The 25,060-nt window shown below is 38.5% G+C and overlaps 1 protein-coding gene and 1 pseudogene across 2 annotated transcripts in view; both read right to left on the reverse strand.

Annotated features, from left to right (window-relative positions):
- NEK11 (NIMA related kinase 11) overlaps positions 1–25,060 on the reverse strand; it is a 314,565-nt gene that overhangs the window by 276,896 nt on the left and 12,609 nt on the right. The gene's annotated exons all lie outside the window — the stretch shown is intronic.
- On the reverse strand, positions 17,036–17,944 carry LOC119541020 (annotated as a pseudogene).

Raw genomic sequence — 25,060 nt, forward strand, 5'->3', positions numbered from 1 at the left:
AAAATTAAATTATGAACCAGGTAAGAAGAAGGTTGGTGTTCCAAAAATAAAATGAAAAAATAATCTAAGATCTCAGTGAAATAAAATTCTCTAATATTTGTAGCAGGTTTTAGTTTGTCTTGAGTTAACATTAAGACAGCCAGAATAACAAAAAAACAGAGTTTGTAATTCTAAACTTCAGTCTTTATTTCATCATTAAGTGCAGTTTATGGACTTGAGCTAAAACGCTTCCATTAATTTGACTATGGCATAAAGCAGGAGGCTTCTGGATTTAATTTTGAAATGGAAAGGGAGGAAAATGAAATTCTGTAATAGCATACTTCCACTAGAGGATTTAGGCAACTGATACTGGGCCTTATATATTTTACTGAGTTGTGCTTATACCAAAATAAGTCTGTTTTCATGCACCTAAAAACCCAGGGCTTAATTTACCCACAGAGCTCAAATTAGAATCTACTACTAAGGAAGATCTAGTTTCCCTGAATGACAGCTTATGGATTTAGTCATCGATATGTAACGTGCAAAAAATGCCACCATCAACTGTGTTAACAGAGGAGACAGAGGGATGTAGCATTAGCCTGTCTTTGATTACACAAGGTTTCGTTTTACGGGGACAGGAGTGTCGGGGAGAGACTGGCTCAGTCAACTCCTCTGGAATGCTTAGCATTTGCTGCATGTCACAGAGATGGCTGTGCAGAATTTGCCTGCCTGATCAAGGAGTCCATAGGAGCCCTGAACAGGAGACTGCTCCTTCAGGTCATAACCCTGAACATAGGATGCTGAAAAATGTCTTGATGTGCTTTCCCATCAGCATTGTTTCTAGGGGTTCTGGAATTTATTTGTGAGTAAATCAGCGTGGTCATCTTAGTATGATGAAAGGAAAAAACTGTTCAGCTATAAAAAACGTGAAGTTTGAAGATGCCTCAAAGGTGGCAACACAAGATCTTAGAGCAGTGCTTCTCAGTGCACACAAAAATCTGGGGAGATTCAGTAAGCCTGGGGTGGGGCCTGAGATTCTGCATTTCTAACAAGCTCCCTGGTGATGCTGATGTTGCTAGTCTATGGATCACACTGAGCGGCAAGGTTTAGAGCAGGCAAAGGTCCAGAAGACTGCCAGGGCTAAGGGTGTTGAAGAGCCCCAGGGTTCTCCAAAGGCTTGGGGCAGAGGCCAAGTGAGAGAAGATGTAGCCCCTTCCCACCCCCACCAAGCATGAGCTCTCATTTGACAGTAAAGGTCTGGGAACCACTGCTAGTTCAGCCCGCGTGCTTTCCAGATGAGGACAGAGAGGCTACCAGACCTGACAATGTGCCCTCCTGAGAATACTCTATAGCCAACACTGACATGACCCCAAAACCCCAGTCACGATTTTAAAAATACCATTAGGAAAGTCTTCCTTATAATTTTGGCCCACATTCTTTAAAACTTCAGTTTGCTCTGGTTTCCTCTTGCTCTGTTCCCAGTAGTGATGAAGTACAGTTGGCCAGTGACCCTTTAAACATTTCTTGTTACAGAAATTTATAACTTTAATGTATTTATGCTGAACCTCATTCCACAGAGGACTTGATATAACTGGGAATAAGAACTTACATAATAAAACAGAAAACTAAGATCAGATAGAGAGAGAGAAATAAGAGGGAGAAGAGGAACTTAAATATGTCGGCCATAAATTGTCACTATGGTTGAGCTTCAAATTTAATTCCAAGCTCTTCTTGGAATGTATTAGTAGTAGTCATCACAATAGTCACAGTAGTAATAATAATAATAATGCTGTCTTTGACGGTGATGTCATAGATGCAGTTCTTGCCTATTACAAGCTGTGCCTCTGACAAATAGTGTCTTATACAGATCAGGCACTTCAAACATACATACCGAACTTAGAAACTGGAATGAAGGTAAGAGTTGAGAAGCTTTATTAAATTAGACACCAATTAAAATGCATTATTCTATATGTAAGCTGGAATTGTCTTTCTGAAATTATTCTATTTAAAAAAATCATTGATGTCCTCCTTGGGGAACACCTCCATTGCTATTCAACTAAAATTTAAATTTGCTTATGTCAAGAAGTATCCAGAGATTGAAATACCAAACCCCACCAACACACTTCCCCACCCCATCCCTGCCTTCAAGAAGTTTGCAATCCAATGGAAGGGCAGAGTCTAATAATTAAAAGCTATAGGAAAGCATCACATACCTTAAAAGGATAAAACAAATGTCTTAAAAAGAAAACCAAAGACCAAGATCTGAGATAATCATAAGAAAACATCCAACAGCAAAACAGTTATTTTGGTGATAATTGTGATCATACCAAATGCTGTGTATGGAGCAGCAACTTGGCACTGTGCACTGTTCTAGGAGACTGAGAGAACAAGAAGTTAAGACCCTCACTGAATGACCCAGAACTGGTTAAGTCACAAAACACATTACATCTAGGAATAATGAAATTGAATCCAGAACCTGAGCACCTAACTACTGTAAGATCATGCCTTCTGAGCTTATGAAACCAGACCCAAAGGAACTGCATGGCATGAATACACACACAAAAACACCAAGATATTGTTCTCTGCATCAAGGTTGGCAACCTGAATAGTCAGGAAAAAAAGGGGAAAACCCCCCTACCCCACTGGAAGAAAAGCACATGTTCCAATTTTCCTGAAAAGCATATTTCCAAAATTGTAGAGCAATAAGCCTGACACAAATCCCTGGCAAAACTGAAGAACTGATAATTAAACAGATGGCTTGTGAACATTTAGAACATGAAGCAGCAGCCAGCAGGGGCTCATATGGGCCTATCAAGAATAAGCTGTACTAAAGTAACCTAATTTCTTTTTGCGAGCGAGTTATTTGATTGGTAGATCAGAGGAAAGCAATTAGTTATGGCATGTCATGATTTCAGCCCATTTGTTGAAGCCATGTTAACAGACGTCAAAGAAGAGTCTTAAAAAAATAAAAAGAGTCTTGTGATATCCTTTTACTGTAGAAAAGATGCAATCTTTTATGTAGATTTATGGCTGGTTGAACAATCAGAGCAAAGTGCTTGCTGGAGTGATGGGTCTTGGGCCGCTATGCAGGTGGTAACTCTGATAATATCATCAGGCTCTATCCCTTATAATATCCTCACTAATATTTTATTAAAGACTTAGGAAGATATAAAAAAGACCTATTTACCACATTTGTAGAAGACACAAAACTAAGCAGTATGATTAATGGACATCAGGCAGAGTCAACTTTTCAAAATGATTGAAGAAGCTGAAATGTGAGCTGGAAATGACTAAGATTAATTTTTTATTATTAAATTCAGTTTTATTGAAATACATTCACACACCATACAATCATCCATGGTATACAATCCACTGTCCACAGTATGATAACATAGTTATGCGTTCATCACCACAATCCATCTCTGAACATTTTCCTTACATCAGAAAGAACCAGAACAAGAACAAAAAATAAAAGTGAAAAAAGAACACCCAAATCATCCCCCCATCCCACCCCATTTGTCCTTTAGTTTTTATCCCCATTTTTCTACTCATCCATACACTAGATAAAGGGGGTGTGAGCCACAAGTTCTTCACAATCACACTGTCACCCCTTGTATAAGATTAAATTTTGTGAGGCAAAACCCAAAGCTCTATAGTGAAGGTCAAGAAAATCAAATCCTTAGATCTAAGATGAGTGAAATCTGGCTTAAGAGAAGAATGGCTCATCTATAAAAACTCTGAGGGTAGTTTATGGAATGGGGAATAGTTCCCTCCCAATTTTAATACGGTGTGACTGCTAAAAGAGGTTCTGAGATTTTAAGCTGAATTTGAAAATGCATGAAATGTTTTAGTACCAATATACTTGACTGCAACAGGCCCCTTGTGTTCAGGCCTGGAGACCTCATTTCAAAGGGAATACTGCCACCAGTTAGCTCAAGGGATGATGATTAAGATCTTGAGTGGTCTTAAAATCAGGTTATCCAAGGAATAGAGAATCAAGGAGAGAGACAGAGTTAATATATTCTGAGCAATAATTTGTGAAAATGTGCTAGGAATGGGTCCTATGTCATCCATTTAATACGTAAAAACCATATAGAGAAGTTATTATTTTCCCCATTTTATAGATGAGAAAACTGAGACTGAGAGTTAATGTAATTGTCCAAAGTAAGTGAAGGGAATGAGATATGAACTCAGGAGACTCTTCATGTCATCAGCACCTAATTCCAAGTTCAGGGCATTGGACTGTAGAACACACAATGTTCAACTGATAGTTGAGTTGATAAGGAATGAATTCAATGAGCACTGGGAACACCGGGTACCACGCGGCACATTAAAAAAAAGAAAACCTTCAAGGATCCAATTTATGCCTTCTAGGAGTTTACAATTTAGATAAAGAGCAAAGGTGTACACAAAACCACTAGGTAACGATTATAAGGTATACCATAATGAACAAGCACCATTTAAGGTGACAGAACATATATAGAGTGGTGTAACTGCAGTGTTGTAGGGTAATTTGTACATTATCCTAAAACTAAGGAGTAGATGGTCCTTGGCAGCTTGCCTCCAGCCCTGGAGCTCTGGTCATGAAAAGACATTTTATAACTTTGCTATCTGAATCAGAGAACTTTCAAGGTTAAAAGCTAAAATGCCTTTGCACCTCTTCTTTCTCCTGCTCCCCTCTTATTACCATGGCCTGATTTTTTTTTAATCTACTTTGAGGTATAATTTACTTACAAGGTACCCATTTAAGTGCACATTTCAAATAGTTTTGACAAATTTACACATGTTGGTAACCACCACACAAAGAAGATATAGAACATTCCTTAACCCCATAAAGTTCCCCATGCCCCTTCCAGATAATCCTCCCCTATCACTGGCCCCAGACAGTCACTGATCCGCTTTCTGTAACTATAGCTAAATCTTTTCTGGAGTGCCAAATAAATGGAACCATATGGTATGTGCTATTTTGTGTCTGACTCCTTTCACTCAGCATAATGTTTTAGATGTATCACCACGGCCAGATTAAACAAGACATAGTGCTAGCAGAGATGTTTCTCCCCACAGCTCTGGCCATCAAGGAGGTAGCGGAACCACCACATCCTTTCCTGCATTGTGTCCAGTCCCAGCCTTCAACCCACCCCCACTCATGCTCCAGTAGAAGAGTTAGGCATTCACAACAGACTACACGTGGGTAGGCAGCAGGACCAGAAACAATGGGATCCTTAAGGCAGGATGGGCTCTGTTGATGAAGACAACCTTCCAAAGGAATGAGAGAATCTTAGACTTGGACAGAGATTGTACATCATGTAACCTAAACCCTTCCTCCCACTATGGCCAAGATAATTCAACAGATTAGTGATCATTCCAGGACTAACTCCTCTTTGTCCTGAATTCCAGGTCTTGAATGCAAAGACAACTCTGGATGGGCATACACAAGCCATCACATCCTTTCTTCCGAGTGTGATGGGGAGGAAGGGGACAGAGTAGGGAATAGAAACAAGAAATAAAGGACGCAGAAGTAGGAACGTGGAGAGAGGAGGTAGACTGTCAGACTGGGAAATAATGATTAATAGATTCCAGGTAGAGAGAGTCCAATTAATAGAAGACCTTGAATGTCAGGCTTCATTTAAATTTTGTCCAACAGAAGGAATTCAGGAGCTGTCAGATCTTTAGCAAGAGAGTGATGTTATAAAAGTGCTATTTGAAAAATGTTTATTCTTGAACTTGAGGAAAGAGTGAAGAAGCTCATCAGCCACATATCTACCACAGATGTAAAATAAAAAGGCCTAAAGTAAGTTGACAGGAAAAATAAGGGGAAATTTGGGAGACTCTTGTGAAAGAATTGGTGGTGACTGGATATGCGGTGGGCGAAGAGAAGACAGTAACAAGTAATACTATTTACCAGTCTTCAGAACCAGGACAATTATATCTACCCAAAAAAAGCTTATTTTACATTTGATTTGCTAAATTTCAGACACTGCCTAGGAATTCAAATGGAGATTTCCTTTAGATCTCTGGAAATATGAGATTGCCTAATGGGTTAAAGATCAAAGCTAGAGATATAGGCTTTAGGGACACTTGCATGAAAATAACGGGAAAAAATAGGAAAGGAAACGGAGCAAATGTGAACATGTACACTTAATCCATCATCCTTCACCCCAGAGAACATTTGCCTGATAAACTTTGACTCAGTTAATCATCAGAAGCCTAAATAAAGTGCCTCAATGCAAAAAGCAACCAAAGCTAGTTAATAGTGACAAGACAAAGCATATTTTCTCTCATTAAACATGGCCTCCAAGACCTCTGTGTCTAAGATTCCATGTGAGTTTATAAAGATCTGTTCAAATGAAATTACTTCACCCTTGCTTTATTATTTTTAGTCACTCAGAACCAGTTTCAACTGTTTTGATTGCTACTGAACTATGCCCTGTCTGCCATTCTGGGGAGGCTTTATCCCCCACCCCCAAGAGCTATAGTCAGACATACCTTCCTGAGTTCAAGATAGGCTTTATTGGCATGGGATCTGTACAGCCACACAGGGTCTCATGCTCAGAAGGGCCCCACTCTTGATTTGGTGCTTTGCTGTCGCCAGTTCAAAATTCTTAATTTTTGAACAAGGGACCCTGCACTTTCAGTTTGCACTGGGTCCCACAAATTACGCAGCTGGTCCTGCCTATGTTACTCAAGCACAAAAGCTAGTCACAACTGCCTCTTGCTAAACTAACCCACTTCATTCTTGATCACTAGATCAATTTTGCTTTTACACATTCAATAAACTGAGGCGGGACTCAGATCTGTCAATCCCCTAGGTGTCTGTCAGTGCTATAAATGTGTTTAATATGAGACCATTGTTACAGATGAGGAAGTCAAGGAGGCCATAGAAACATGTAAAAGAACTGAAATATCTTTAACTCTCAGTGGAAATCAGGTACTCAGAAGTCTGCTATCACCAGTGGGGCCACTCAAGCATTCACATTCTACAGTCAGTAGAAAAGCGCAATCAAATGGGAATCACCTGTGTGCACACTGTGACACAAATGCTATTTAATGCACGTACCCCACACCATGTGTGGATCCTCATTTGGTTCACTTCCTGAAAGGACTATATGGAAAAATTAAATGCACACATCTGCACCTTGTTAGAGCTTCAATGCACGATAAGACTCACCAATGGGAATTTTATTACATGTTTTACTTCTTGTGGGTTACATTTCTAAATTTCTAGCTTAAGTCAGGAAAATATGACTTTCAAATTGTAATAGTTTTGCCCTAGCCTTTCAAGAAAGTATGTAAAAGAAAATTAATGTATATAATAAAATTTCTTCTTGTATTTGAAGCTCCACCTCCAGAAAAAGTACCCTGAAATAAAACTAAAGCAATTCATAGTAGTTTTAATGACCTAAAATATATTTTCATGGGAACCAGAAAAGTAATGTTTCTCCTTAAAATAATCTGAAAACACATTTTCATTGTTCATTAAAAGTCCTCCTGAACTAAAGATCAATAGTACCGTGTAGCCCACCTGGAATTTTCTTTTAAAATTTTTTTATCTGAAGCCTCTTCAGAGGACTGTCATAAAAACAAATGAAACAGTGCTGTTGAAGTATTCCAAATTCTTTCAGAAGAAAAAGTTATACTATTTCTAATGGGAAATTATATAAAAGGACACATTTCTAAAGTGTCTAATGTATCTAAGGTATTACTAGTTTTATAAAATTCTACTCTATGATTCCACAATTTCAAAGAAGAATGACTCAACTTCAATTTTATTCTCATTGAAAATTAGGACAAAAGAAAATCAACTACTTCATCCTTAATCAACTACAGACTCTGCTTTCAAGATTTAGTGGTTAAACCCTCAATTAAGATACAGGAAATCTATTCTGTTCTAGGTTTCTCTAGCCAATCTCCTCTCCTTCATTACCTCCACTGTAACCAGGGATGATAATTCTTAACCAGTCAGCCATGTTGTGATTGTTTCAGTTTGCTAATGCTGCCATTATGCAAAATACCAGAAATGAACTGGCTTTTATAAAGGGGATTTATTAAGTTACAAATTTACAGTTCTAAGGCCATAAGTGTTCAAACTAAGGCATCAACAAGAAGATACCTTCACTGCAGAGTGGCCGATGGCATCTAGAACACTTCTGTCAGCTGGGAAAGCACGTGGCTGGCATCTGCTGTTCCCAGGGCTGCATTTCAAAACGGCATTTTCCAAAATGTCTCTGGGTGTGTCTCTCTTAGTTTAACATTTTCTGTGCATGTAAGCATCCTGGTTCCTCTCTTAGCTTATCTGGAGTAAACTCTGGGCTAGCATCTCCAAACGTCTCCAAGTATCTGTCAGCATCTCTGTCTGCTCCCAGGTGTCTGAGGTGTTTTGTCCTCTCTCAGCTGCTTTTGGGGCATTTGGTCCTCTCTTTTTCAAAGGACTCCAGTAAACTAATCAAGACCCATGCTAAATGGGCAGGACCAAATCTCCATGGAAACATTCAATCAAGAGATCACATCCTAATTGTTCTAGTTTGCTAATGCTGCCAGAATGCAAAACACCAGAGATGGATTGGCTTTTATAAAAGGGGGTTTATTTGGTTACACAGTTATAGTCTTAAGGCCATAAAGTTTCCATCAACAAAGGGTACCTTCACTGGAGGATGGCCAATGGTGTCTGGAAAACCTCTGTTAGCTGGGAAGGCACATGGCTGGCATCTGCTCCCAAGTTCTGGTTTCAAAATGGCTTTCTCCCAGGACGTTCCTCTCTAGGCAGCAGTTCCTCAAAAATGTCACCCTTAGTTGCACTTGGGATATTTGTCCTCTCTCAGCTTCTCCGGAGCAAGACTCTGCTTTCAATGGCCATCTTCAAACTGTCTCTCATCCGCAGCTCCTCTTCTCAGCTTCTGTGCTTTCTTCAAAGTGTCCCTCTTGGCTGTAGCTCCTCTCCAAGATGTCACTCTCAGCTGCACTGAGTTCCTTCTGTTTGTCAGCTCATTTATATGGCTCCACTGATCAAGGCCCACCCTGAATGGGTGGGGCCATGCCTCCATGGAAATATCTCATCAGAGTCATCACCCACAGTTGGGTGGGGAGCATTTCTATGCAAACAACCTAATCCAAACGTTCCAACTTAATCCCCACTAATACGTCTGCCCCACAAGATTGCATCAAAGAACATGGATTTTCTGGGGGATATAATACATTCAAACCAGCACACTAATCAAAAAATTAATCAATCTGCCCCCACAAGATTGCATTAAAGAAATGGCTTTTTTCTGGGGGACATAATATATCCAAACCAGCACAGTGATGATCAGTAAGCTAATAGGTATTAATTAGCCTAGGATCTCAAAGTAAGGATGCATCCTCTCTCTTGTCCATTGTGTTGCTTGAGCCTTTTAAGGGAACTGTGATGGAAGCTTTGGAACATCAAAAGACAGAGTTGAGTCAATGAACTTCATTGCCTCTCTATTCTCAATCAAATACAATGATAGTGATATCCAGATATTATTCCCACAGCTTTCAGCCCTCAGCCTGAAAGTGGGATTCTTCAATGCCCAAACAGCCCTGATCTGGGGCTGGTGTTGCTCACTCTGGAATTGGGGTCAAGGACAGAAGCGGGGAACCTGCCCTTGTGGCTGTGTCCCTAAAGACCTGGAGGGCATGTGCTCAAACTCCCTCTGTATCTTCTCTCAAAGCAGAATCTGTGGGCCTTGATGACATCTCTTTACATCTGGGACACAGAAGTATACAAGCAAGCTGGCATGACTTCTGACCAAGAGGGACTTCTAACACTGTTTTTCCTCATCACAACATGCAGCCTAACTTCTAGGAGAGAGTCACATAGATCTTGGGATAACACTTAAACATAATAAAGAGTAATCACAGCACATTAGACCCATCTGCTTCCCAAGAAAAAGAGAAATCACCAATGAGAGTGTCTGGAAGCTTTCAGGCCCTAAGTGGAGGATTTTCCTGAGGCCTCCCACATCACTGATCCTGAGAAGGGAAAAACATGTGGAGTGTGCTGACCACTGCTGGAGGAAAAAAATCTTTTTAGGCACTGAATGAAGCTGAAGCCTGGAAAACTGAAGGTCCCACCGGAAACACCTGCTTTATTCCCCATAAAATGGCTCTAACTCTGCAGAAAAAGGAATGGAATAACACAGTGGCCTTGGGCTCTTTGCTCTATTGCCCAGACATAGAGACACAAACATCTGCAAAAACATAGCATCCTTCTGCTACTGGAAAAACAAGAGCTTTAGCAATACAAACTGCTCCAAAATCCTTTCCGATGATCTTCTGTTCTTGGTGTTTGGTGAGAGTCAACGTTTACTATCATTTCATACCAAACATAATATGAACCCTCAACTGACATGTATCAGGTAGAGGTAGAGCTAGCACTGCCTAGCCCCTTTCCCTGTTCTATTTTTATCCATGGCACTTAGTCACATATTAACATATAATTTCATTTATTGTCCATCACCCTCCATGGTCCCAGCAGAACGTCCTCTCCCTGAGAACAAAGACTTTCTTTTGTTCACTGCTGTCTCTCACACCTAGAACAGAGCCTGTCACTGTTGGCAATCCATCCATTGATCAAAGGCCGAAGACATTCACGTCGTGGATTAGTCAAGGTAAATACTGCTTCCTAATTTTTACTGACTCAATGACTCTGTTACATTAAACACTTGGTTGATACAACCTGTATCTCTATTTTTACTGCAGGACCTGGAGAAATAGGTCTTCAAATCAAAAGAGTGATCCCCCTTCCAATCAGGGGAATAGCAATACATCAAGGCTCTCCTACCCTCAGGGTGACGTGCTCTGGTCAGTTTATTAAGACTTCAGCCCTCCCTGGGTCTGGTCCTTTTGTTACATCTGGAAAGAGAAATGAAGCAAGCTCAGCCTTGGAGCAAGGAGGAGAAGGGATAGGTGGGAAAACTGCACAACCATGCCTCTGAAGGGTATTTTCAAACTATTCTTTCACATCTTAGGGGTCACCCATCACTCTAAGTTATAAAACCCCTCCCCTGGGCCATCTTCAGCAATGACACATTCATCAGGTTGGTCCAGATGTCCTTCACCGAAGAACCATTCCTCTCCCTCTGGCTACTCTTAGTTTATCATCTGCATTCGGGCTTAACACAAAAGTGATCAAAAGGGCCTTTTGTTCAGGGTTGCAAATCCATAGTGGACTTCAAATGTTAACCATGTAGAAGAACTGCAACTCAGGTTATACTCTTTGTCACAGAGACATACTGACAACCCTGAAAGATGTTTGCCACACAACATTAAATTTGACCCATTTCTGCCCCCTCCAAGTGTTCTAGGAATTAAAATTTATAATAATCCTGTAATTATCTTGTGAATAGTATATTCATATTTAATTTTCATGTTTTAGTTTTTTATTAAGTGCAAATATTTAAAATATACCCTATTTTTTGTTGCTGTTTTACATAGTTTAGCATAATTTAATAGACTGCAAAAGAATGGAAGTTGCCCAGACCCCTCTCAAGTTCCAAGACTCTCTAACCTCCTTAGCCCTTCTAACAAAGCTATTTGTGTTCACATCCTATTTCCAGTCCAAATATTAGTTCCTGAAAGACAATGGCTGTAGCTGCTTTATCTCTGAGATCCCAAAGTCCCTTCGGCAGACACCAACTAGAAGCCTTGCTGAATGACTGAAACTGCTTTTCACCATTTTCCTGGTTAAGTGTGGTTATATTTATGGCTTTTTGTTTTAAGAAAAAGAGTATGCATACATATTTGTGCACATAGAATAAACTAGGAAACATCCAACTAATACAGAGATGGCAAGCAAAACCAAACCTATTTCATGCCAGTTAAAATGGTCTGTGCAGATAAGATTTCTCCAAATTTATTTCTCAGCCAACTTTTCTGCTTTTCCTAGGAAGAAATGAGAAGTATGTTAATTACCTATTTTTAAGGTTCTATTCATTTAACCAGTGAAATTAAAATATTGGTAGACTGTAATTAAGTGAAGATGGTATTATGGACCCTGAATCAATACTACCATTGGAAATACTCGGTCATCTTAATAGGTAGTCAGTCTGAATGTTACATTACCACCATCTGCTGTTCATGATGGTTGGTTTTAAAGTAGTGACTTTCATTCTTATTCTCCTTACAAAATCTATATCTTTTGCAAATTGAAATGCCACATGTGCTTATCACTTCTAATTTCAGCATGGTGTCCTTTAGAGTAGTATTTCCCAAGTTGGGTTCCTTGGTACCCTAGTTCTAATATGCCCTGAAAAAAAAGGGAGGGGGGGTGCAGTGGTCCAACAAGTTTGGGAAATGCTGCACACTACATCCAACTCTTGAGAGTCACAATTTGTCCCAACAGATTTAAGGATCTGAGGAGTCCCTCAATAAAGATAGTGGCTTAACTTTTTAAACCAAGTTTTTCCAAACTTGTTTTAATCATGGAGACACCTATTAACGTTTTCCAAGACACCACCAGTCTTTGGTGATCAAGGGCTTAAGGGCAGGGGGCACTGAGTCTGTTTCAAAAACTCATAGTTCTAAGTGTTTCATTGTATCAAATGCCTGCAAGCAAACTAGGCAATTCTACAATACGACACCTGCTTATATGTAAACTGCCACCAGATTTACACATGCTTTCTTATAATACCACCTGCCGGAAACACAGGATGGCAAAGTGTCATTGTTGTCACTGTTTCTTCACAGCAAAGTTATTTCAGAAAGTGAAAAATCATCCCACCACCAGGCCTCAATGACAAGTTGCCAGCAGTGCTTTTCAAACTTCTCCAGCAAAGTACCCTAATAACAAGGAAGGGTAACTGCACATCCCTGGAATGGGACTGCCAAAAACAGGACATGTCTCTGAACTCTCATACTTTACTTTAAAAATTCCTGCAAGAAATAGTGGCATGTTTACAAAATGACAAATTTCAAGGTTGTTCACCATGGCAGTTTTTTATAGCAAGAGATTAAAAATAATCTGAATGCATATCAACAGGAAAGAGGTTACATTATACTAAAGCCATAAAAGGAATGCTATACAGTTGTTTAAAAACAGAACAGGGAAGTTCTTTATATACTAAGATGGAAAGAGCATCAAGATATTTTGGTATACATAAAAAGAAAAGTACCAAACGGTGTGTGTAATGTCTTAGCTTTTATGACAAGGGGGCAAAACCAAGAATCAATATTCCAGAGTTGGTTAGGCATGCATATAGCAATTCTGGAAGAATCTATAGGAAATTCACAACAGAGGTTATCTTTGGGGAAAAAGAATGGGAACTCAGAAAAGGGGGGAAAAGGACAAAAGGAGACTTTTAACAATACTTTAAAAATATTTTTTGAACTATGTGAATGTGTAGCCTATTAAAAATTAAAAATTTTAAAATCATGCAAATTGTTCACCCGACTCCATGACATGGTCACCTTATTCTTAAAGTTAAAAGATTTTTTTTTGCCCAAATATTTTCACAATAGTAAAATTAAACCCATACTTAAACTCTTCCTTGATGGTCATCTGGGATTTGATATATGTGGTCCAGTGTGAGAGGTATGGGTTTAGGGTATTTAAAACTCACTTTAATATTTAGCCCCCATTTCATCTGAAGAATCATTGCTCATGACATCAATACAAAAAAATTCAGGACCTCTACTGAAAAATCTAACTCAGTAGTTTGGGATTTTTATCTACAGACTGGGGTTTTTAAAACATGACAATGTTAACCCCAGTATCTCAGTACTCTTAAACTCAAAATTAGTACTAACTTACTTTTGGAAGTAACCATACATGGTACCACAACACTGAAATGGCAACCCAGAATGTGAAGCATCTCAGAGTGCTGCTCACTCCCTGATGGCAGAGTGCTCACTGAAGAGCTGACCAGTTGGGAGGCAAGAAACCCCAAAGGCCTACCTTCTGCTTTACATCCCAACATCACTGGGTGTCCCGGTTTGCTACTGCTGCCAGAATGCAAAATACCAGCAATGGACTGGCATTTATAAGGGGGTTTATTTGATTACAAAGTTACAGTCTTAAGACCATAATAGTGTCCAAGCTAAGGCATCAACAATAGGGTACCTTCACCGAAGGAAGGCCAATGGCATCTGGAAAACCTCTGTTAGCTTGGAAGGCAGTGGCTGGCATCTGCTGATCCCAGATTATGTTCCAGCTTCTCTCTCAGCTCCTGTGCATTCTTCAATATGTTGCTCTTGGGGCTTTTTGTCCTCTCTTAGCTTCTCCAGAGCAAAAGCCTGCTTTCAACAACCATCTTCAAAATTTCTAAGTTGTAGGTTCTTCTGTTTGTGAGCCCCTTTATAAGACTCCAATGAAGTAATCAAGGCCTGTGCTGAATGGGTGGGGCCACATCTCCATGGAAACATTCAATTAGAGGTCACACCCTAACCAAAGGTGTCACTCACAGTTGGGTGGGTCACATATCCATGGAAACACTCAATCAGAAGGTTCCAACCTAATCAACACTAATACATCTGCCCCCACAAGACTGCACTGAAGAATATGGAGTTTTCTGGGGGACATAATATATACAAACTGGTACACTAGGCTTGAAAACTCTCCAACTATTTTCATCACATTTTAGAATGTTTAATAATTATCAACAACAAAAATCAGTCTGCCTTAAGCCAAAAAATTACCTACCATATTTCCTGAATTTAAAAAATTTAGGTTTCTTCTGGCTATACTTTCACAGCACTTTTACTAAAATGGTTTTTACATAATATGTGTAAAAAATATATGGCATATCTTATATGAAAGGTATGGTCCAATAAAATACAAGTTAGATATAACTCTGATGGAACAGGCAAATGCAACATGATTAATGTCAATAAAATATACTAAAGACAACTTACATTTTATCCCAGAAAAGATATCCTAGGGACAAGTTATGCAACCCTGTGTACCTCCCAAGAATGGTTTAATAAACCAAGAGTGCCATAAATGTCTCTACATTCTCTCAAACTGAAATTTTATTTCTACGTGTAAATGAGGCTAGAATTAAAAAGGCAAACAGCATGAATAGATGAACCAATGCAGCACTGCCAGCAGGGAGTCATTTGTTACTGCTTTCATCGATTCTGATTCTGTTTCAGAAGGCTGTTCTCTTTGGAATCCCTTCAGAGAAACAGACAGACAGTGGGGACCACCAGGACTTAAAACTCCACAGCAATGTCCTGATGATCTAATGAATATTCATAAGTGGAAGAATGATTCCACCTTTAGGTTTTATTTCAGTTGTAATAACGAGCCATGAATAATTGATCACTGGATAATAAATTATTCAGGTAGGCACACAGTTTCCAAGGAATCCTGGTGAGAGTCTGGTTAATGGCATAACACGAGCCTGAGGTGGCTGTCAAGGGGACACCCCACAATTACCCCACACTGCAGAGACATGGGTGGTTAGTGCCTCTTACTGAAGGACTTCCAACACAAGGGACTATATAATGCCTTTTGAGTTTTTAATATTAGAAGTTTCCACAGAGTACTTCTAGTGTCTAAGTGTAGTTATGAAATATTGATCCCTGACCTCTATCCATCAGACCCGGGTATTTGTTATCAGCTGAGTACCATCCTTTGCTGCTGAAACTAGTGTTAAACAGGAAAACTGTGAAATCAAGAATGCATGCAGGTACACAGTGAGTATACATAAATACGTGCATATATGAGTATATGTACACACATAAGTGCACACATATGTGCGCACACACATACACATCCATAGGGGATTTTTATTATTATTGTGGCTGGGAAAATAACGCCAAAATAAGCCTCACCTAAGGAAAAGTATATACTGTTCTCAGTTTTCAAAGTCTTCTGTATAAATACTTACCCCTTACCAGCTCAATATTCAACTCCTTTAAATGTAGTAAGGCTTACTTAGAATTCAACTTTAGACAAATATCAAGTCCAATCCATATTGATGAGCAAATGCTTTGCTTCCTAAATAATGTTAAACTGCCTTGCAGATCACACCTGGCATTGATCCTTCTTGTAATTTTCACTTTTAAAACAGTTCTAAGAATAACAGAAACTAATTATTCAAGCTCAATAATTATTACACTGAAATATCTTTGAAGTGGCAATTTTTTTTTAGACTTCAAAATAAAATTCTAAGGAAGTATTTTTGTTTTAAGGAACAACCCAAGGGAACAGGATACTATTCGGATATGACAAACTACTCAAGGAAAAAACAAACAAACAAACAAACATAAACAAAGCCTGTTGGCACCAATTCAAAGAAACAGCTAACCTGAGTTTGATCTATATGCAATTAATATAAAACTTAACAGGATCAAACGAATTTAAGTCCCCCATCTTTTGGCAATAAAATAAATGAAATCAATATAAGGATATTTTAGAAGGGTTTAAGGTCACATTCAGAATGAATTGGAAAACTTTAAAATTTGGAAAGCAAAATGGGATCTTTTATTAGCTGCTTAATTCTATCATGTTTAAATAGAAACAGGATAATATCTCAACAGGTACTTACTTTCAAAACTAATATAAGCTATTTATCATGAAAAGCCTATACCTAATAAGCTGTTTTTCTTCTCTGTTTCACTAGGTTCTAACATGTATGTGCTCAAGTTTAATGAAGACTATCCTTTACAACTCCTTTGAAGAGCAGAGAAACAAGAAATGGGGTAACAAAAGTAAGCCTAAGAAGTTATGGGGCTCTGAAAGCCTTTTCTGTGGCTCGTCATGGCTACCTATGTTTCAATACAGACGGTCAGGGTATTTGGAGAAAAAGAATCATCTTGACTAGTAAGTTTCTTTTCAATGGCCATCAGATAGACAGCTATTAATCTGACCATTAGCCTAAAGCTTTTGGGTAATGATTAAAAAAAAAAAAAGAAAGATAACTTTAATTTTCCTACTTAAATCTTTTATTCTGTTGGTGGTGGTACTTAAAGAAAACAGCTTTGCCCATGGTTCCCTGTACCCTGGATTTATGATACCACTTGTATGTGGCCAATTAGGAACCAGGCCAAACTGCATTTTTAGGTATATTTGGTTGATAAGTGGCACCTGTTTCTTTCATAAAACCTTTAACATGAACTCTTAAGTTCATGATTATTCCCCAAGATATGATGGAATGATAGTAATTCAGATGGGCACATTTGTTAAGGGTTGACAGTTTTCTGTTCCATTCTAACCAGATTTTCTGGAAAACTTTGGGGAGAGACTGAAATTCCCCACCAATCTGAAACTGGATGCAAGTTTTTACAACATTAAGTGGAAAAAACAAGAATCCCAACATAGCACTCAAAAGCCCTCCACAAATAAAATCATTGACCAAATAAGCACTGTGAGTTGTTGCAGAAGGCAAATACTCCTTAATGGGACCTTGAAGGCCAAAAAAAGAGAAAAGGACATTGCTGAATTCATTACAGAAAAGAATGAGCACCAACTCTCGATAATACACTCCAATTCTATGGGATTTCAGGGCCCTGAAAGCCCAATAAATTTTATAAATTTGTCATGATGCTTGTGGTCTTGAAGCAACGTTTGAACTCTTTCAAATGGAGTGAAACTTGCTTCTGTTGTCCCTGCAAATACTGCTGCCACACTACCAGTTACAAACTCTGTGGTGCTGACATTCTTATAGAGAAGGCAAGTAAAATCCTCATATAGACCAAACATCAAGGGCCAGTGTAGATGTTTACTGCCTTAATGGGGGAAAGTTTCTGCAATACAAATTTTGGAATCCATCCCTCTTCAACCGAAGTACTGCATCCCCGGGTTTTGATTCCATACAGCTGTTGCCAAAAGAGGACCTTCTGAATAGGAAAAGTGATTGCTATACTGTTGAAAGCTGCATAGCAGCCATACAAGTAATGCTTCGTTTCACAAACATTTGTAATATGAGGTGATAAAACTTGTTTTGAAGATGTTATGATCAGTGGCCTCCTTTCATGGGCTACTGAATCTATCATGTTGCTTAAGAAATTTCTTCCACACGAAGGATTTTTTTTTTTTTAATCTGTAACACCATCTGAGCCTGACAGTAGCTTTCCGATATCTTTCCCAATTTCATCCATTGTTAATGTCTTTTGGGTTCTCTCTTCTAGAGACATTGTGGTAACTGAATTTCCTGTATGATACTTTGCTCTTCTCCAGAATTTAAGAATGTAATCAACAGCCCAGATGGATAAGCAAGATCCAGATGTGACCCAAGCATAAAGATCTTTGTGCAAACCATCATTGCAAGCGACCCGACTCATGCCCAGTGGCTGCCCACCCGCAGGTCAGCCAGAGAGCCCTAAAGTAACAATTTGAATTAAAAGGAGTTGATCACCAAATAGCAAATACAATATTGTAAAAAGTGATTGGCTGATTTTGCCCTGAAATCCACAGTATATATATTTGTAGGAGGCCCATGAGATGGAAGACAAGGAGAGAAGGGAGAGAGGGGATGAACGGCTGTCAGCTGCAAATGTCCCTCAAATCTCCCATCAGGTAGGGAGATAGTTAACCATTTAGGTTTTCACACTAATAGGGAAATGAAAATAACAGAACTTGAATTAAAAGTTGAGTGCCTGTTGCTATGGGAGAATTGAAGAACTTGACACCCAAACACAGTGTAATCAGAGCTTCAATACTCCAAATTTTCCATTACAGACTGGAAAACCTAGAAATTATGACAAAAGTACCAACTACTTTTTAACCTTCCTTCCTCACTTGCTCAATAAAGGTCATGAAAAACAAAGCCTATAATTTGTCTCTGAAGTAAAATCAATAGAGTTGATTGGTATGAGCCCAAAGACTAAAAAGCAACACTTAGTTTAAACCATCAAATTTCATAATTACCATTAGCAAGTGCAAATTCAACCAGTTTAACAATTTAAAGACTGTCATATAGCTTGGCCCAGGATTTGCTTTCTTTTCTTTATTTTTTTGAACGTCTTTGTTGATGTATAATTGACATACAATAAATTGCATATACTTAAAGTATATAATTCGATAAGTTTTGACATATATATATATATATATACATACACACACACTTGTGATATCATCACCACAATCATGGTAAGGAACATATCCATCATCCCTAAAAGTTTTCTCATGTCCAGGGTTTGCTTGTTTAATAACTAAAACTTTGAGAGGAATTTTGACATAATCACCTAAATACAGTACAATAGTACTAACATATTTTTTCACTGAAATTGAATTTTTATTCCAAATGACTGTAACGGCTAGAAAGACAACAGCTAAAACTCAGAACAATTTCCTTAATTAGAAATTAAAAGTAGTTGATTTGCAGGAGAGCAAACACAGTGGGGAGATAGCCTTGACTCTGATAATGGTTATAACCAGGAAGGCATAAAAATAATCAATGTCCTTCTAATACACAACTGGATATGCAGCATTTACAACAAAGAACATAAAAAGAAATAAAATAAAAAAAAAGAAAGGAAAGAGAAAAGAAAGGAAAAGAAAAAGAAAAAACACCACAAAATCCCAAACCTCAGAAATTAGCATTTACTTAAGAACTGGTGAAGTTCTATAGGCAGTGAGAAGACCTGTCAAAGGTTTCATACTTGTTCATTCCTACTTATGAGTATCAGGTAACAGGAGCTAAAAATAAAAGCATCTAAGGAATAAAAAGCAATTGTGTTCTTGTTAAACTATGGAATGAAAATTCAATTTCACAGTATTTGACAGCAATGAAAGTCACACAATATCAACCGCTTTTTTTTTTTGAAGAAAACATAACTGCAATTTAATGCAAAAATAAAAACACCACAATCATGCAACAATACACATTAGTTTTTCAATAGTATACTTATTATTTAAAGTGCATCACTTTTGAGAAACTTCTCAATTTTCTGATTTTCACAATTAAGTACAATCTGATCTGTCCCTAAATCATCTTTATGCCTATAGCCAGAAATGGCTCCAAAAGTTTGCAATCCAAAATGCCTCATGCAGTAACAAAGTGGTACATGCAACACTAGCCTCTTTGATTTTTTTTTATCTTTTATTAATTTTTTTGATTAGAGAAGTTGTAGGTTTACAGAAATATCATGCATAAAATACATAAAATAGAGTTCCCATATACCACCCTAGTATTAACACTTTGCATTAGCGAGGTACATTTTTTATAATTCATGAAATATATTCTTTTAATTTTTATTCTGGTAACAAATATATTAATTAAAATTTATCCTTTTAACCACATTCACATATATAATTCAGCACTGTTAACTACATTTACAACGTGCTACCATCACCACCATCCATTCCAAAAATCTTTGATTTTCAAAATGTTAATAATTTATCAGGTTTCTATCATCCAAACTGAATTTACAGTACTAGTGCACACATTTACTTATATTAACATTGGTAGTAAGCCAATAGTTAACACTGATAGTAAGCTAATAGTTTCTAAATATCCTTTAATAAACAAACACAAAATACTGTATCTATTACTTTTTACTTCTGATTTTAAGTTCTGTTGCAAGGGTCCAATCAACAAAGGGAGAAAATCCCCCTAGGGATAACATCTCACAAAATTTACATGAAACAGAGAACGGAAAGAAACAAAGCAATTCTCCCACAAGCTAAGGGCTGCCCAACTTCAAAAGAAGCCCCTGGTAGATTGCAAGACAGAGCCCTGCTGACTGGGCCATGATTGCTCCAACTTCCAGGTTTGAATTCATTCTGTATTAGTACTGAAATCTGTAGCCCAACTTGGCCAGACCAGAAACAGGGAAGCCAGGCACAAGGCTGTCTGTCCTGTCCATTATCAACAGGAAACACGAAAGCCAAAAACTCTGCTCAGCCAAGGAGAAAAAGATGCTGGAGTATAGCCCAGATTCACAAACATATAAATTTAGGGAAGGACTTGAGTTTTCAGTTTGGAAGTTCTAAAAATAACACCCAAATCAACTGTTGAAAAATTCTATGTTCCTTAAATTAATAGATGTTTGCCAATTATGTCAAATAACTAAATGCCATTAACTGAATCAGAAGGCTGTTCAACAATGTCTAACACCCTAGCAGCTGCAGTCTGCTTCCTACAGGACTTTTTGGAACAGGATGAGAAGGAAAGCACATTGCACTTGAAGACACTTGTCTATAAGTGACAGAAACATGAGTCATTATAGTGCACAGCTGTATGGGTCTATTCATCTCCTGACAGAAAAAAAAAAAAGGAAGGTAAGTCCACCCCACGTGCTCCTTCCTGGACCCATGTTCAAGAACAGGGGCCAGGAGCCCACATGCATCCAAAAAACCCAGGTATGAACTAGGAACTCTACAAACATCCAAGGAGGGGGATTACATATGGGGCCCTTTCACAGCAGTCTTTAGGGGAGTCTTCTTAGTGAAACTCTGGGTTGGCAAGTTCTAAGAGTGGGTGGCAAGAGGACAATGAAGGGAGCAGCCAGGAAGGTCTAGGACTCTTTGACCATCTGTAGATACAGAGAGTTGATGGCTGCATCCTGTTCTTTTTCTGGGTGTCCAGCACAGATGGATCACTACCTTTGTCCATATTGGGAAACATGTCCTAGATGGCTTCCAGATTCTCTTTGTTACATGGGAGCCGGGCGTTGACAGCCAGCAGGGCAATGGCCATTGGCACCATGCTGGGGCTGCACACAGCCAGCCCATGCCATGTGTCATGGGAATGTATCCCATACCTTACAGCCTCCAAAATGGGCAGCAGGACCAGGGGCTCGTGCAGCATCACCATGGTAGCATGCAGTGACGTTCAGGACAGCACCACGTTGATCATCATCCCCTCCTTGCCCACGCCCTGCTGCCCACTGAGGCTTTACTACTCGCCCTCTACTTTGCCCTGCTTTAGGAACTGGCCATTTCCTAGCCATTTCTAGAGGAGGCTCATTTGTCTAAGATCTCCAAGTAGGAGTCCACATGAATGACTGTCCCAGTAAGGGTTCTTGGTGTTGTTTGCTGTATCTTAGACAAGAGTGTAGCCAAGGCGGCCTCAGCAGTACAGGTCCAGGTGGATCATTCCATAATTCTTTGCCAATTTGGCCTGCGCCATGCTGATGCTGAAGTGGTGACGGTCCCCACGATCCTGCCTACTGTGCTGCTGCTGCTACTGGGAAGGCATGATACGAAGGAGGCCCTGTGGGAGCTCACTGACCTACACTCAGAAAAGGCTTACTGGATGATTTTTCAGGTCATTTCCTAATCTAAATGCTTTGAGTCTGCGTCTCTGATCACTGTTTCTTTGCACCGTGGCCCACACTGCATGCTGAGGTGGTAGCCTTGGTGCTGCAGGTGCTCCCTGCCCCACTGCTGACTGGCCTGCTCAGGAGCCTGAGACGTCTATGGCTGTCTCAGCGAGAATGCTGCTGCCACCCTTACCTGCTTATTTTTAATGCTTCATGAAATTATTTATACAAGGCATGATTAGTGGTGTACACCAGCATCTTTCAAAACTCTTTGGTGTTAGCAATGTCTATTTCTCACAGAAATATAAGTTTACAAATCATTCTTTCCAAAAACTAAGTGTAGGAATGACTTACCAAGAAACTAATAGTAGTAACATAAGGGTTGAGTTGTTTCCTGCTTGCTGACTTTTAAGTCATATACATCACTCTGAGTTCATTAATTTAGACATGGGTGTCATGGCAACTGACATTTTCCTCGGAAATGAGGAAAATAAGTTCAAGAATGATAAACTGGGCCAGAAACTAATTTTAACCTGAGGGTTTTCTACCTTCTCTTGAGTTTCAAGTTTAAGTTATATATACCATTCCAAGTTATTGTAAGGTGGATGATGTGGCAACTAAAATTTTCAGTTCAAAATAATTATAAAACCAGGTGCTAGCCAAAATTTCCCATACATAGGCTCCAGGTCGGTGCATGCATCAAAAAAGAAACCAGATTATTCAAAAGGGAAAGGACTGAGTAAAGACACTTCCCTCAGCTGACAGAGTCAGGGACGGTAAAAAGGGAACTGCCTGCTGTGTGCCAGGCAGAGTGCTGGGCTGCTTGACCCACCAGAAGCTGTTGGAGGGAAGGATCCCAAGCAGGCTGCTTAAAGGGAAGCAAGAGCAAGAAGAGCTAATTACAGATTGTGTTTGAGGGGGGTATGCTTGCTTTGGGGTCAGGAAATTAAAGCCAGAATAATTTTTTTACAACAACCACTAAAAAAGAAAAACACCTAGATTTGGTTATGGAGGCCATTTCAAAATTTCCTCCTCTAGAGCCTATTAAAAATCAACTCAGTGTTTGCTGAAATATGTCTTGCTGAAAAAAGTGCTTTTTTGGTGGGGGGGGGGGAGCTTGTTTTGTCCTCACATACTTTTGTTCTCACTCTTAAACATTTATTTATTGAATAAATGAGACAAAATAACATTTGAAATAATATGCCTAAAACAAAAATGTTGTGTTCTTAAATTTTGGGGTAGTCAACAATGACAATGTAAAGAGACTTAGGATATCCAGTTACATCATCATTATCATCATCATCATTATTAAAATAGCTTTAATAATCCCCCATCTCACATATTGAAGATTGATATTTCTTATTTTCTAGTGAAATTATTCAGTTTTAGCAAAACCATTAGCTTCCCTACTCACAAATCCACCAAAATAATGGATGGGAAGAAGAGTGGGATAAGAATTTAAACAGCCTGTCAGAAAATCTAACAAATACACTATAGTAATTTGCATATACACTTTTTCTGTTGACATTAATATGCACTTGGTATTTTGAATAAATCACTTCTTGTTTTCATTCCAACACTATAGCAATGTAAGAAAAAAAACAGTTTTTCAAAGGCTTTTTGAGTATTATTTGTTGTCTTCCTAAATGCTTCTTGATGATTCAGTCTTCAAAGCAGCTTTTTCTGGCCCCTGCCCAAAACAAAAAGAAACAGGGTTTCCCTGCATCCTACTCATCCTAAAATGTTTATTTATTAATCATCTCTCATCTGTAACTATTAAAAACCAGATAAAGAAAACACAGCTTCTTTTATGCTAACACGTGCAGCAAAGCAGCTGCAGGAAAATGTAAATCATTTACCCCAGAATGCTGACTTCATTCTCATAATTGAGATAATTTAAAGTAACCAGGCGCCCACCATACGTTTTCCTCTCTTTTCCCCTTCTATCTCCCAAACTTTAAATGTAAATGCTCACAAGCTCAGAGGCAGAGAGCTAGTAAAGTCCAGAGCAAAAATCCAAGTTCAAATATACCCTTCTGAGATCTACCAAGAGAAGCCTAAGCCCAAGATCCCCCAGAATATGAATTATTTTAAGAAATTAAAATATGAACACCTATTATAATTGCTCTTAAAGGATAAGATTGAAGATTTTAGAAAATGGAATCTGGTCACTATGATGAAAAACTGAAGAAAACCGTGTTCTGAGGTCTGGCAGGGCAAAATGGAAAGAAATCATTAGTTTCCTCCAAATTGCTTTCATAGCTTTCCTCTGCAGAAACTACTGATTCCTATTAAATTAACTGAGCCCACTCAATAGCCCAGTTCTCCCTTCACAGATGCCCACTTGAGAGAACGCTTGGTCATAATATAGAGATAATAGCTTTAATAAGAGTACAAAGAATGGGCACAAAGTTGGACTCACTAAATCTACCAATGTTTCAAATGACCCAAAACTGAAAGGAAGAATATGTTAAAATGATTAAATAAATCAGACAGAAAAATCCATAAAAATGTGTTAGGTGAAATATATAAACTCTAGCTTTGCTGAAGGCTATTAGCTATTAAATGGCAATGTCACATTCTGAGTCACAGAAAGTTTAGTTTTAATATTATGAAATCCATGTGTTTTAGTAAGAACCATTACTCATTAATTATTTTTTGAAACTCTCAGGCTACTATGGTCAACTTATTAATTTCCTAAGAGAAAACAACATCCTTTTTTATAAACTGAAAACTTGTACACTTTCAGAAAGGGAGGGTTTTTAATTCAGTCCTCATAATATGAAAGAAAACCTATTTCTCCATTTCTCAATGTGTCAGAAATAAACTTGAAAATGAAATTCTTTTATCCTAATTACAACTAAGACTCTCACTAAATGTGGCTATAATTCATAACTGACCCAAATATGCTTCA

The sequence above is a fragment of the Choloepus didactylus genome, chromosome 1 (assembly GCF_015220235.1).
Source record: "Choloepus didactylus isolate mChoDid1 chromosome 1, mChoDid1.pri, whole genome shotgun sequence".
NCBI classification, from domain to species: Eukaryota; Metazoa; Chordata; class Mammalia; order Pilosa; family Megalonychidae; genus Choloepus; species Choloepus didactylus.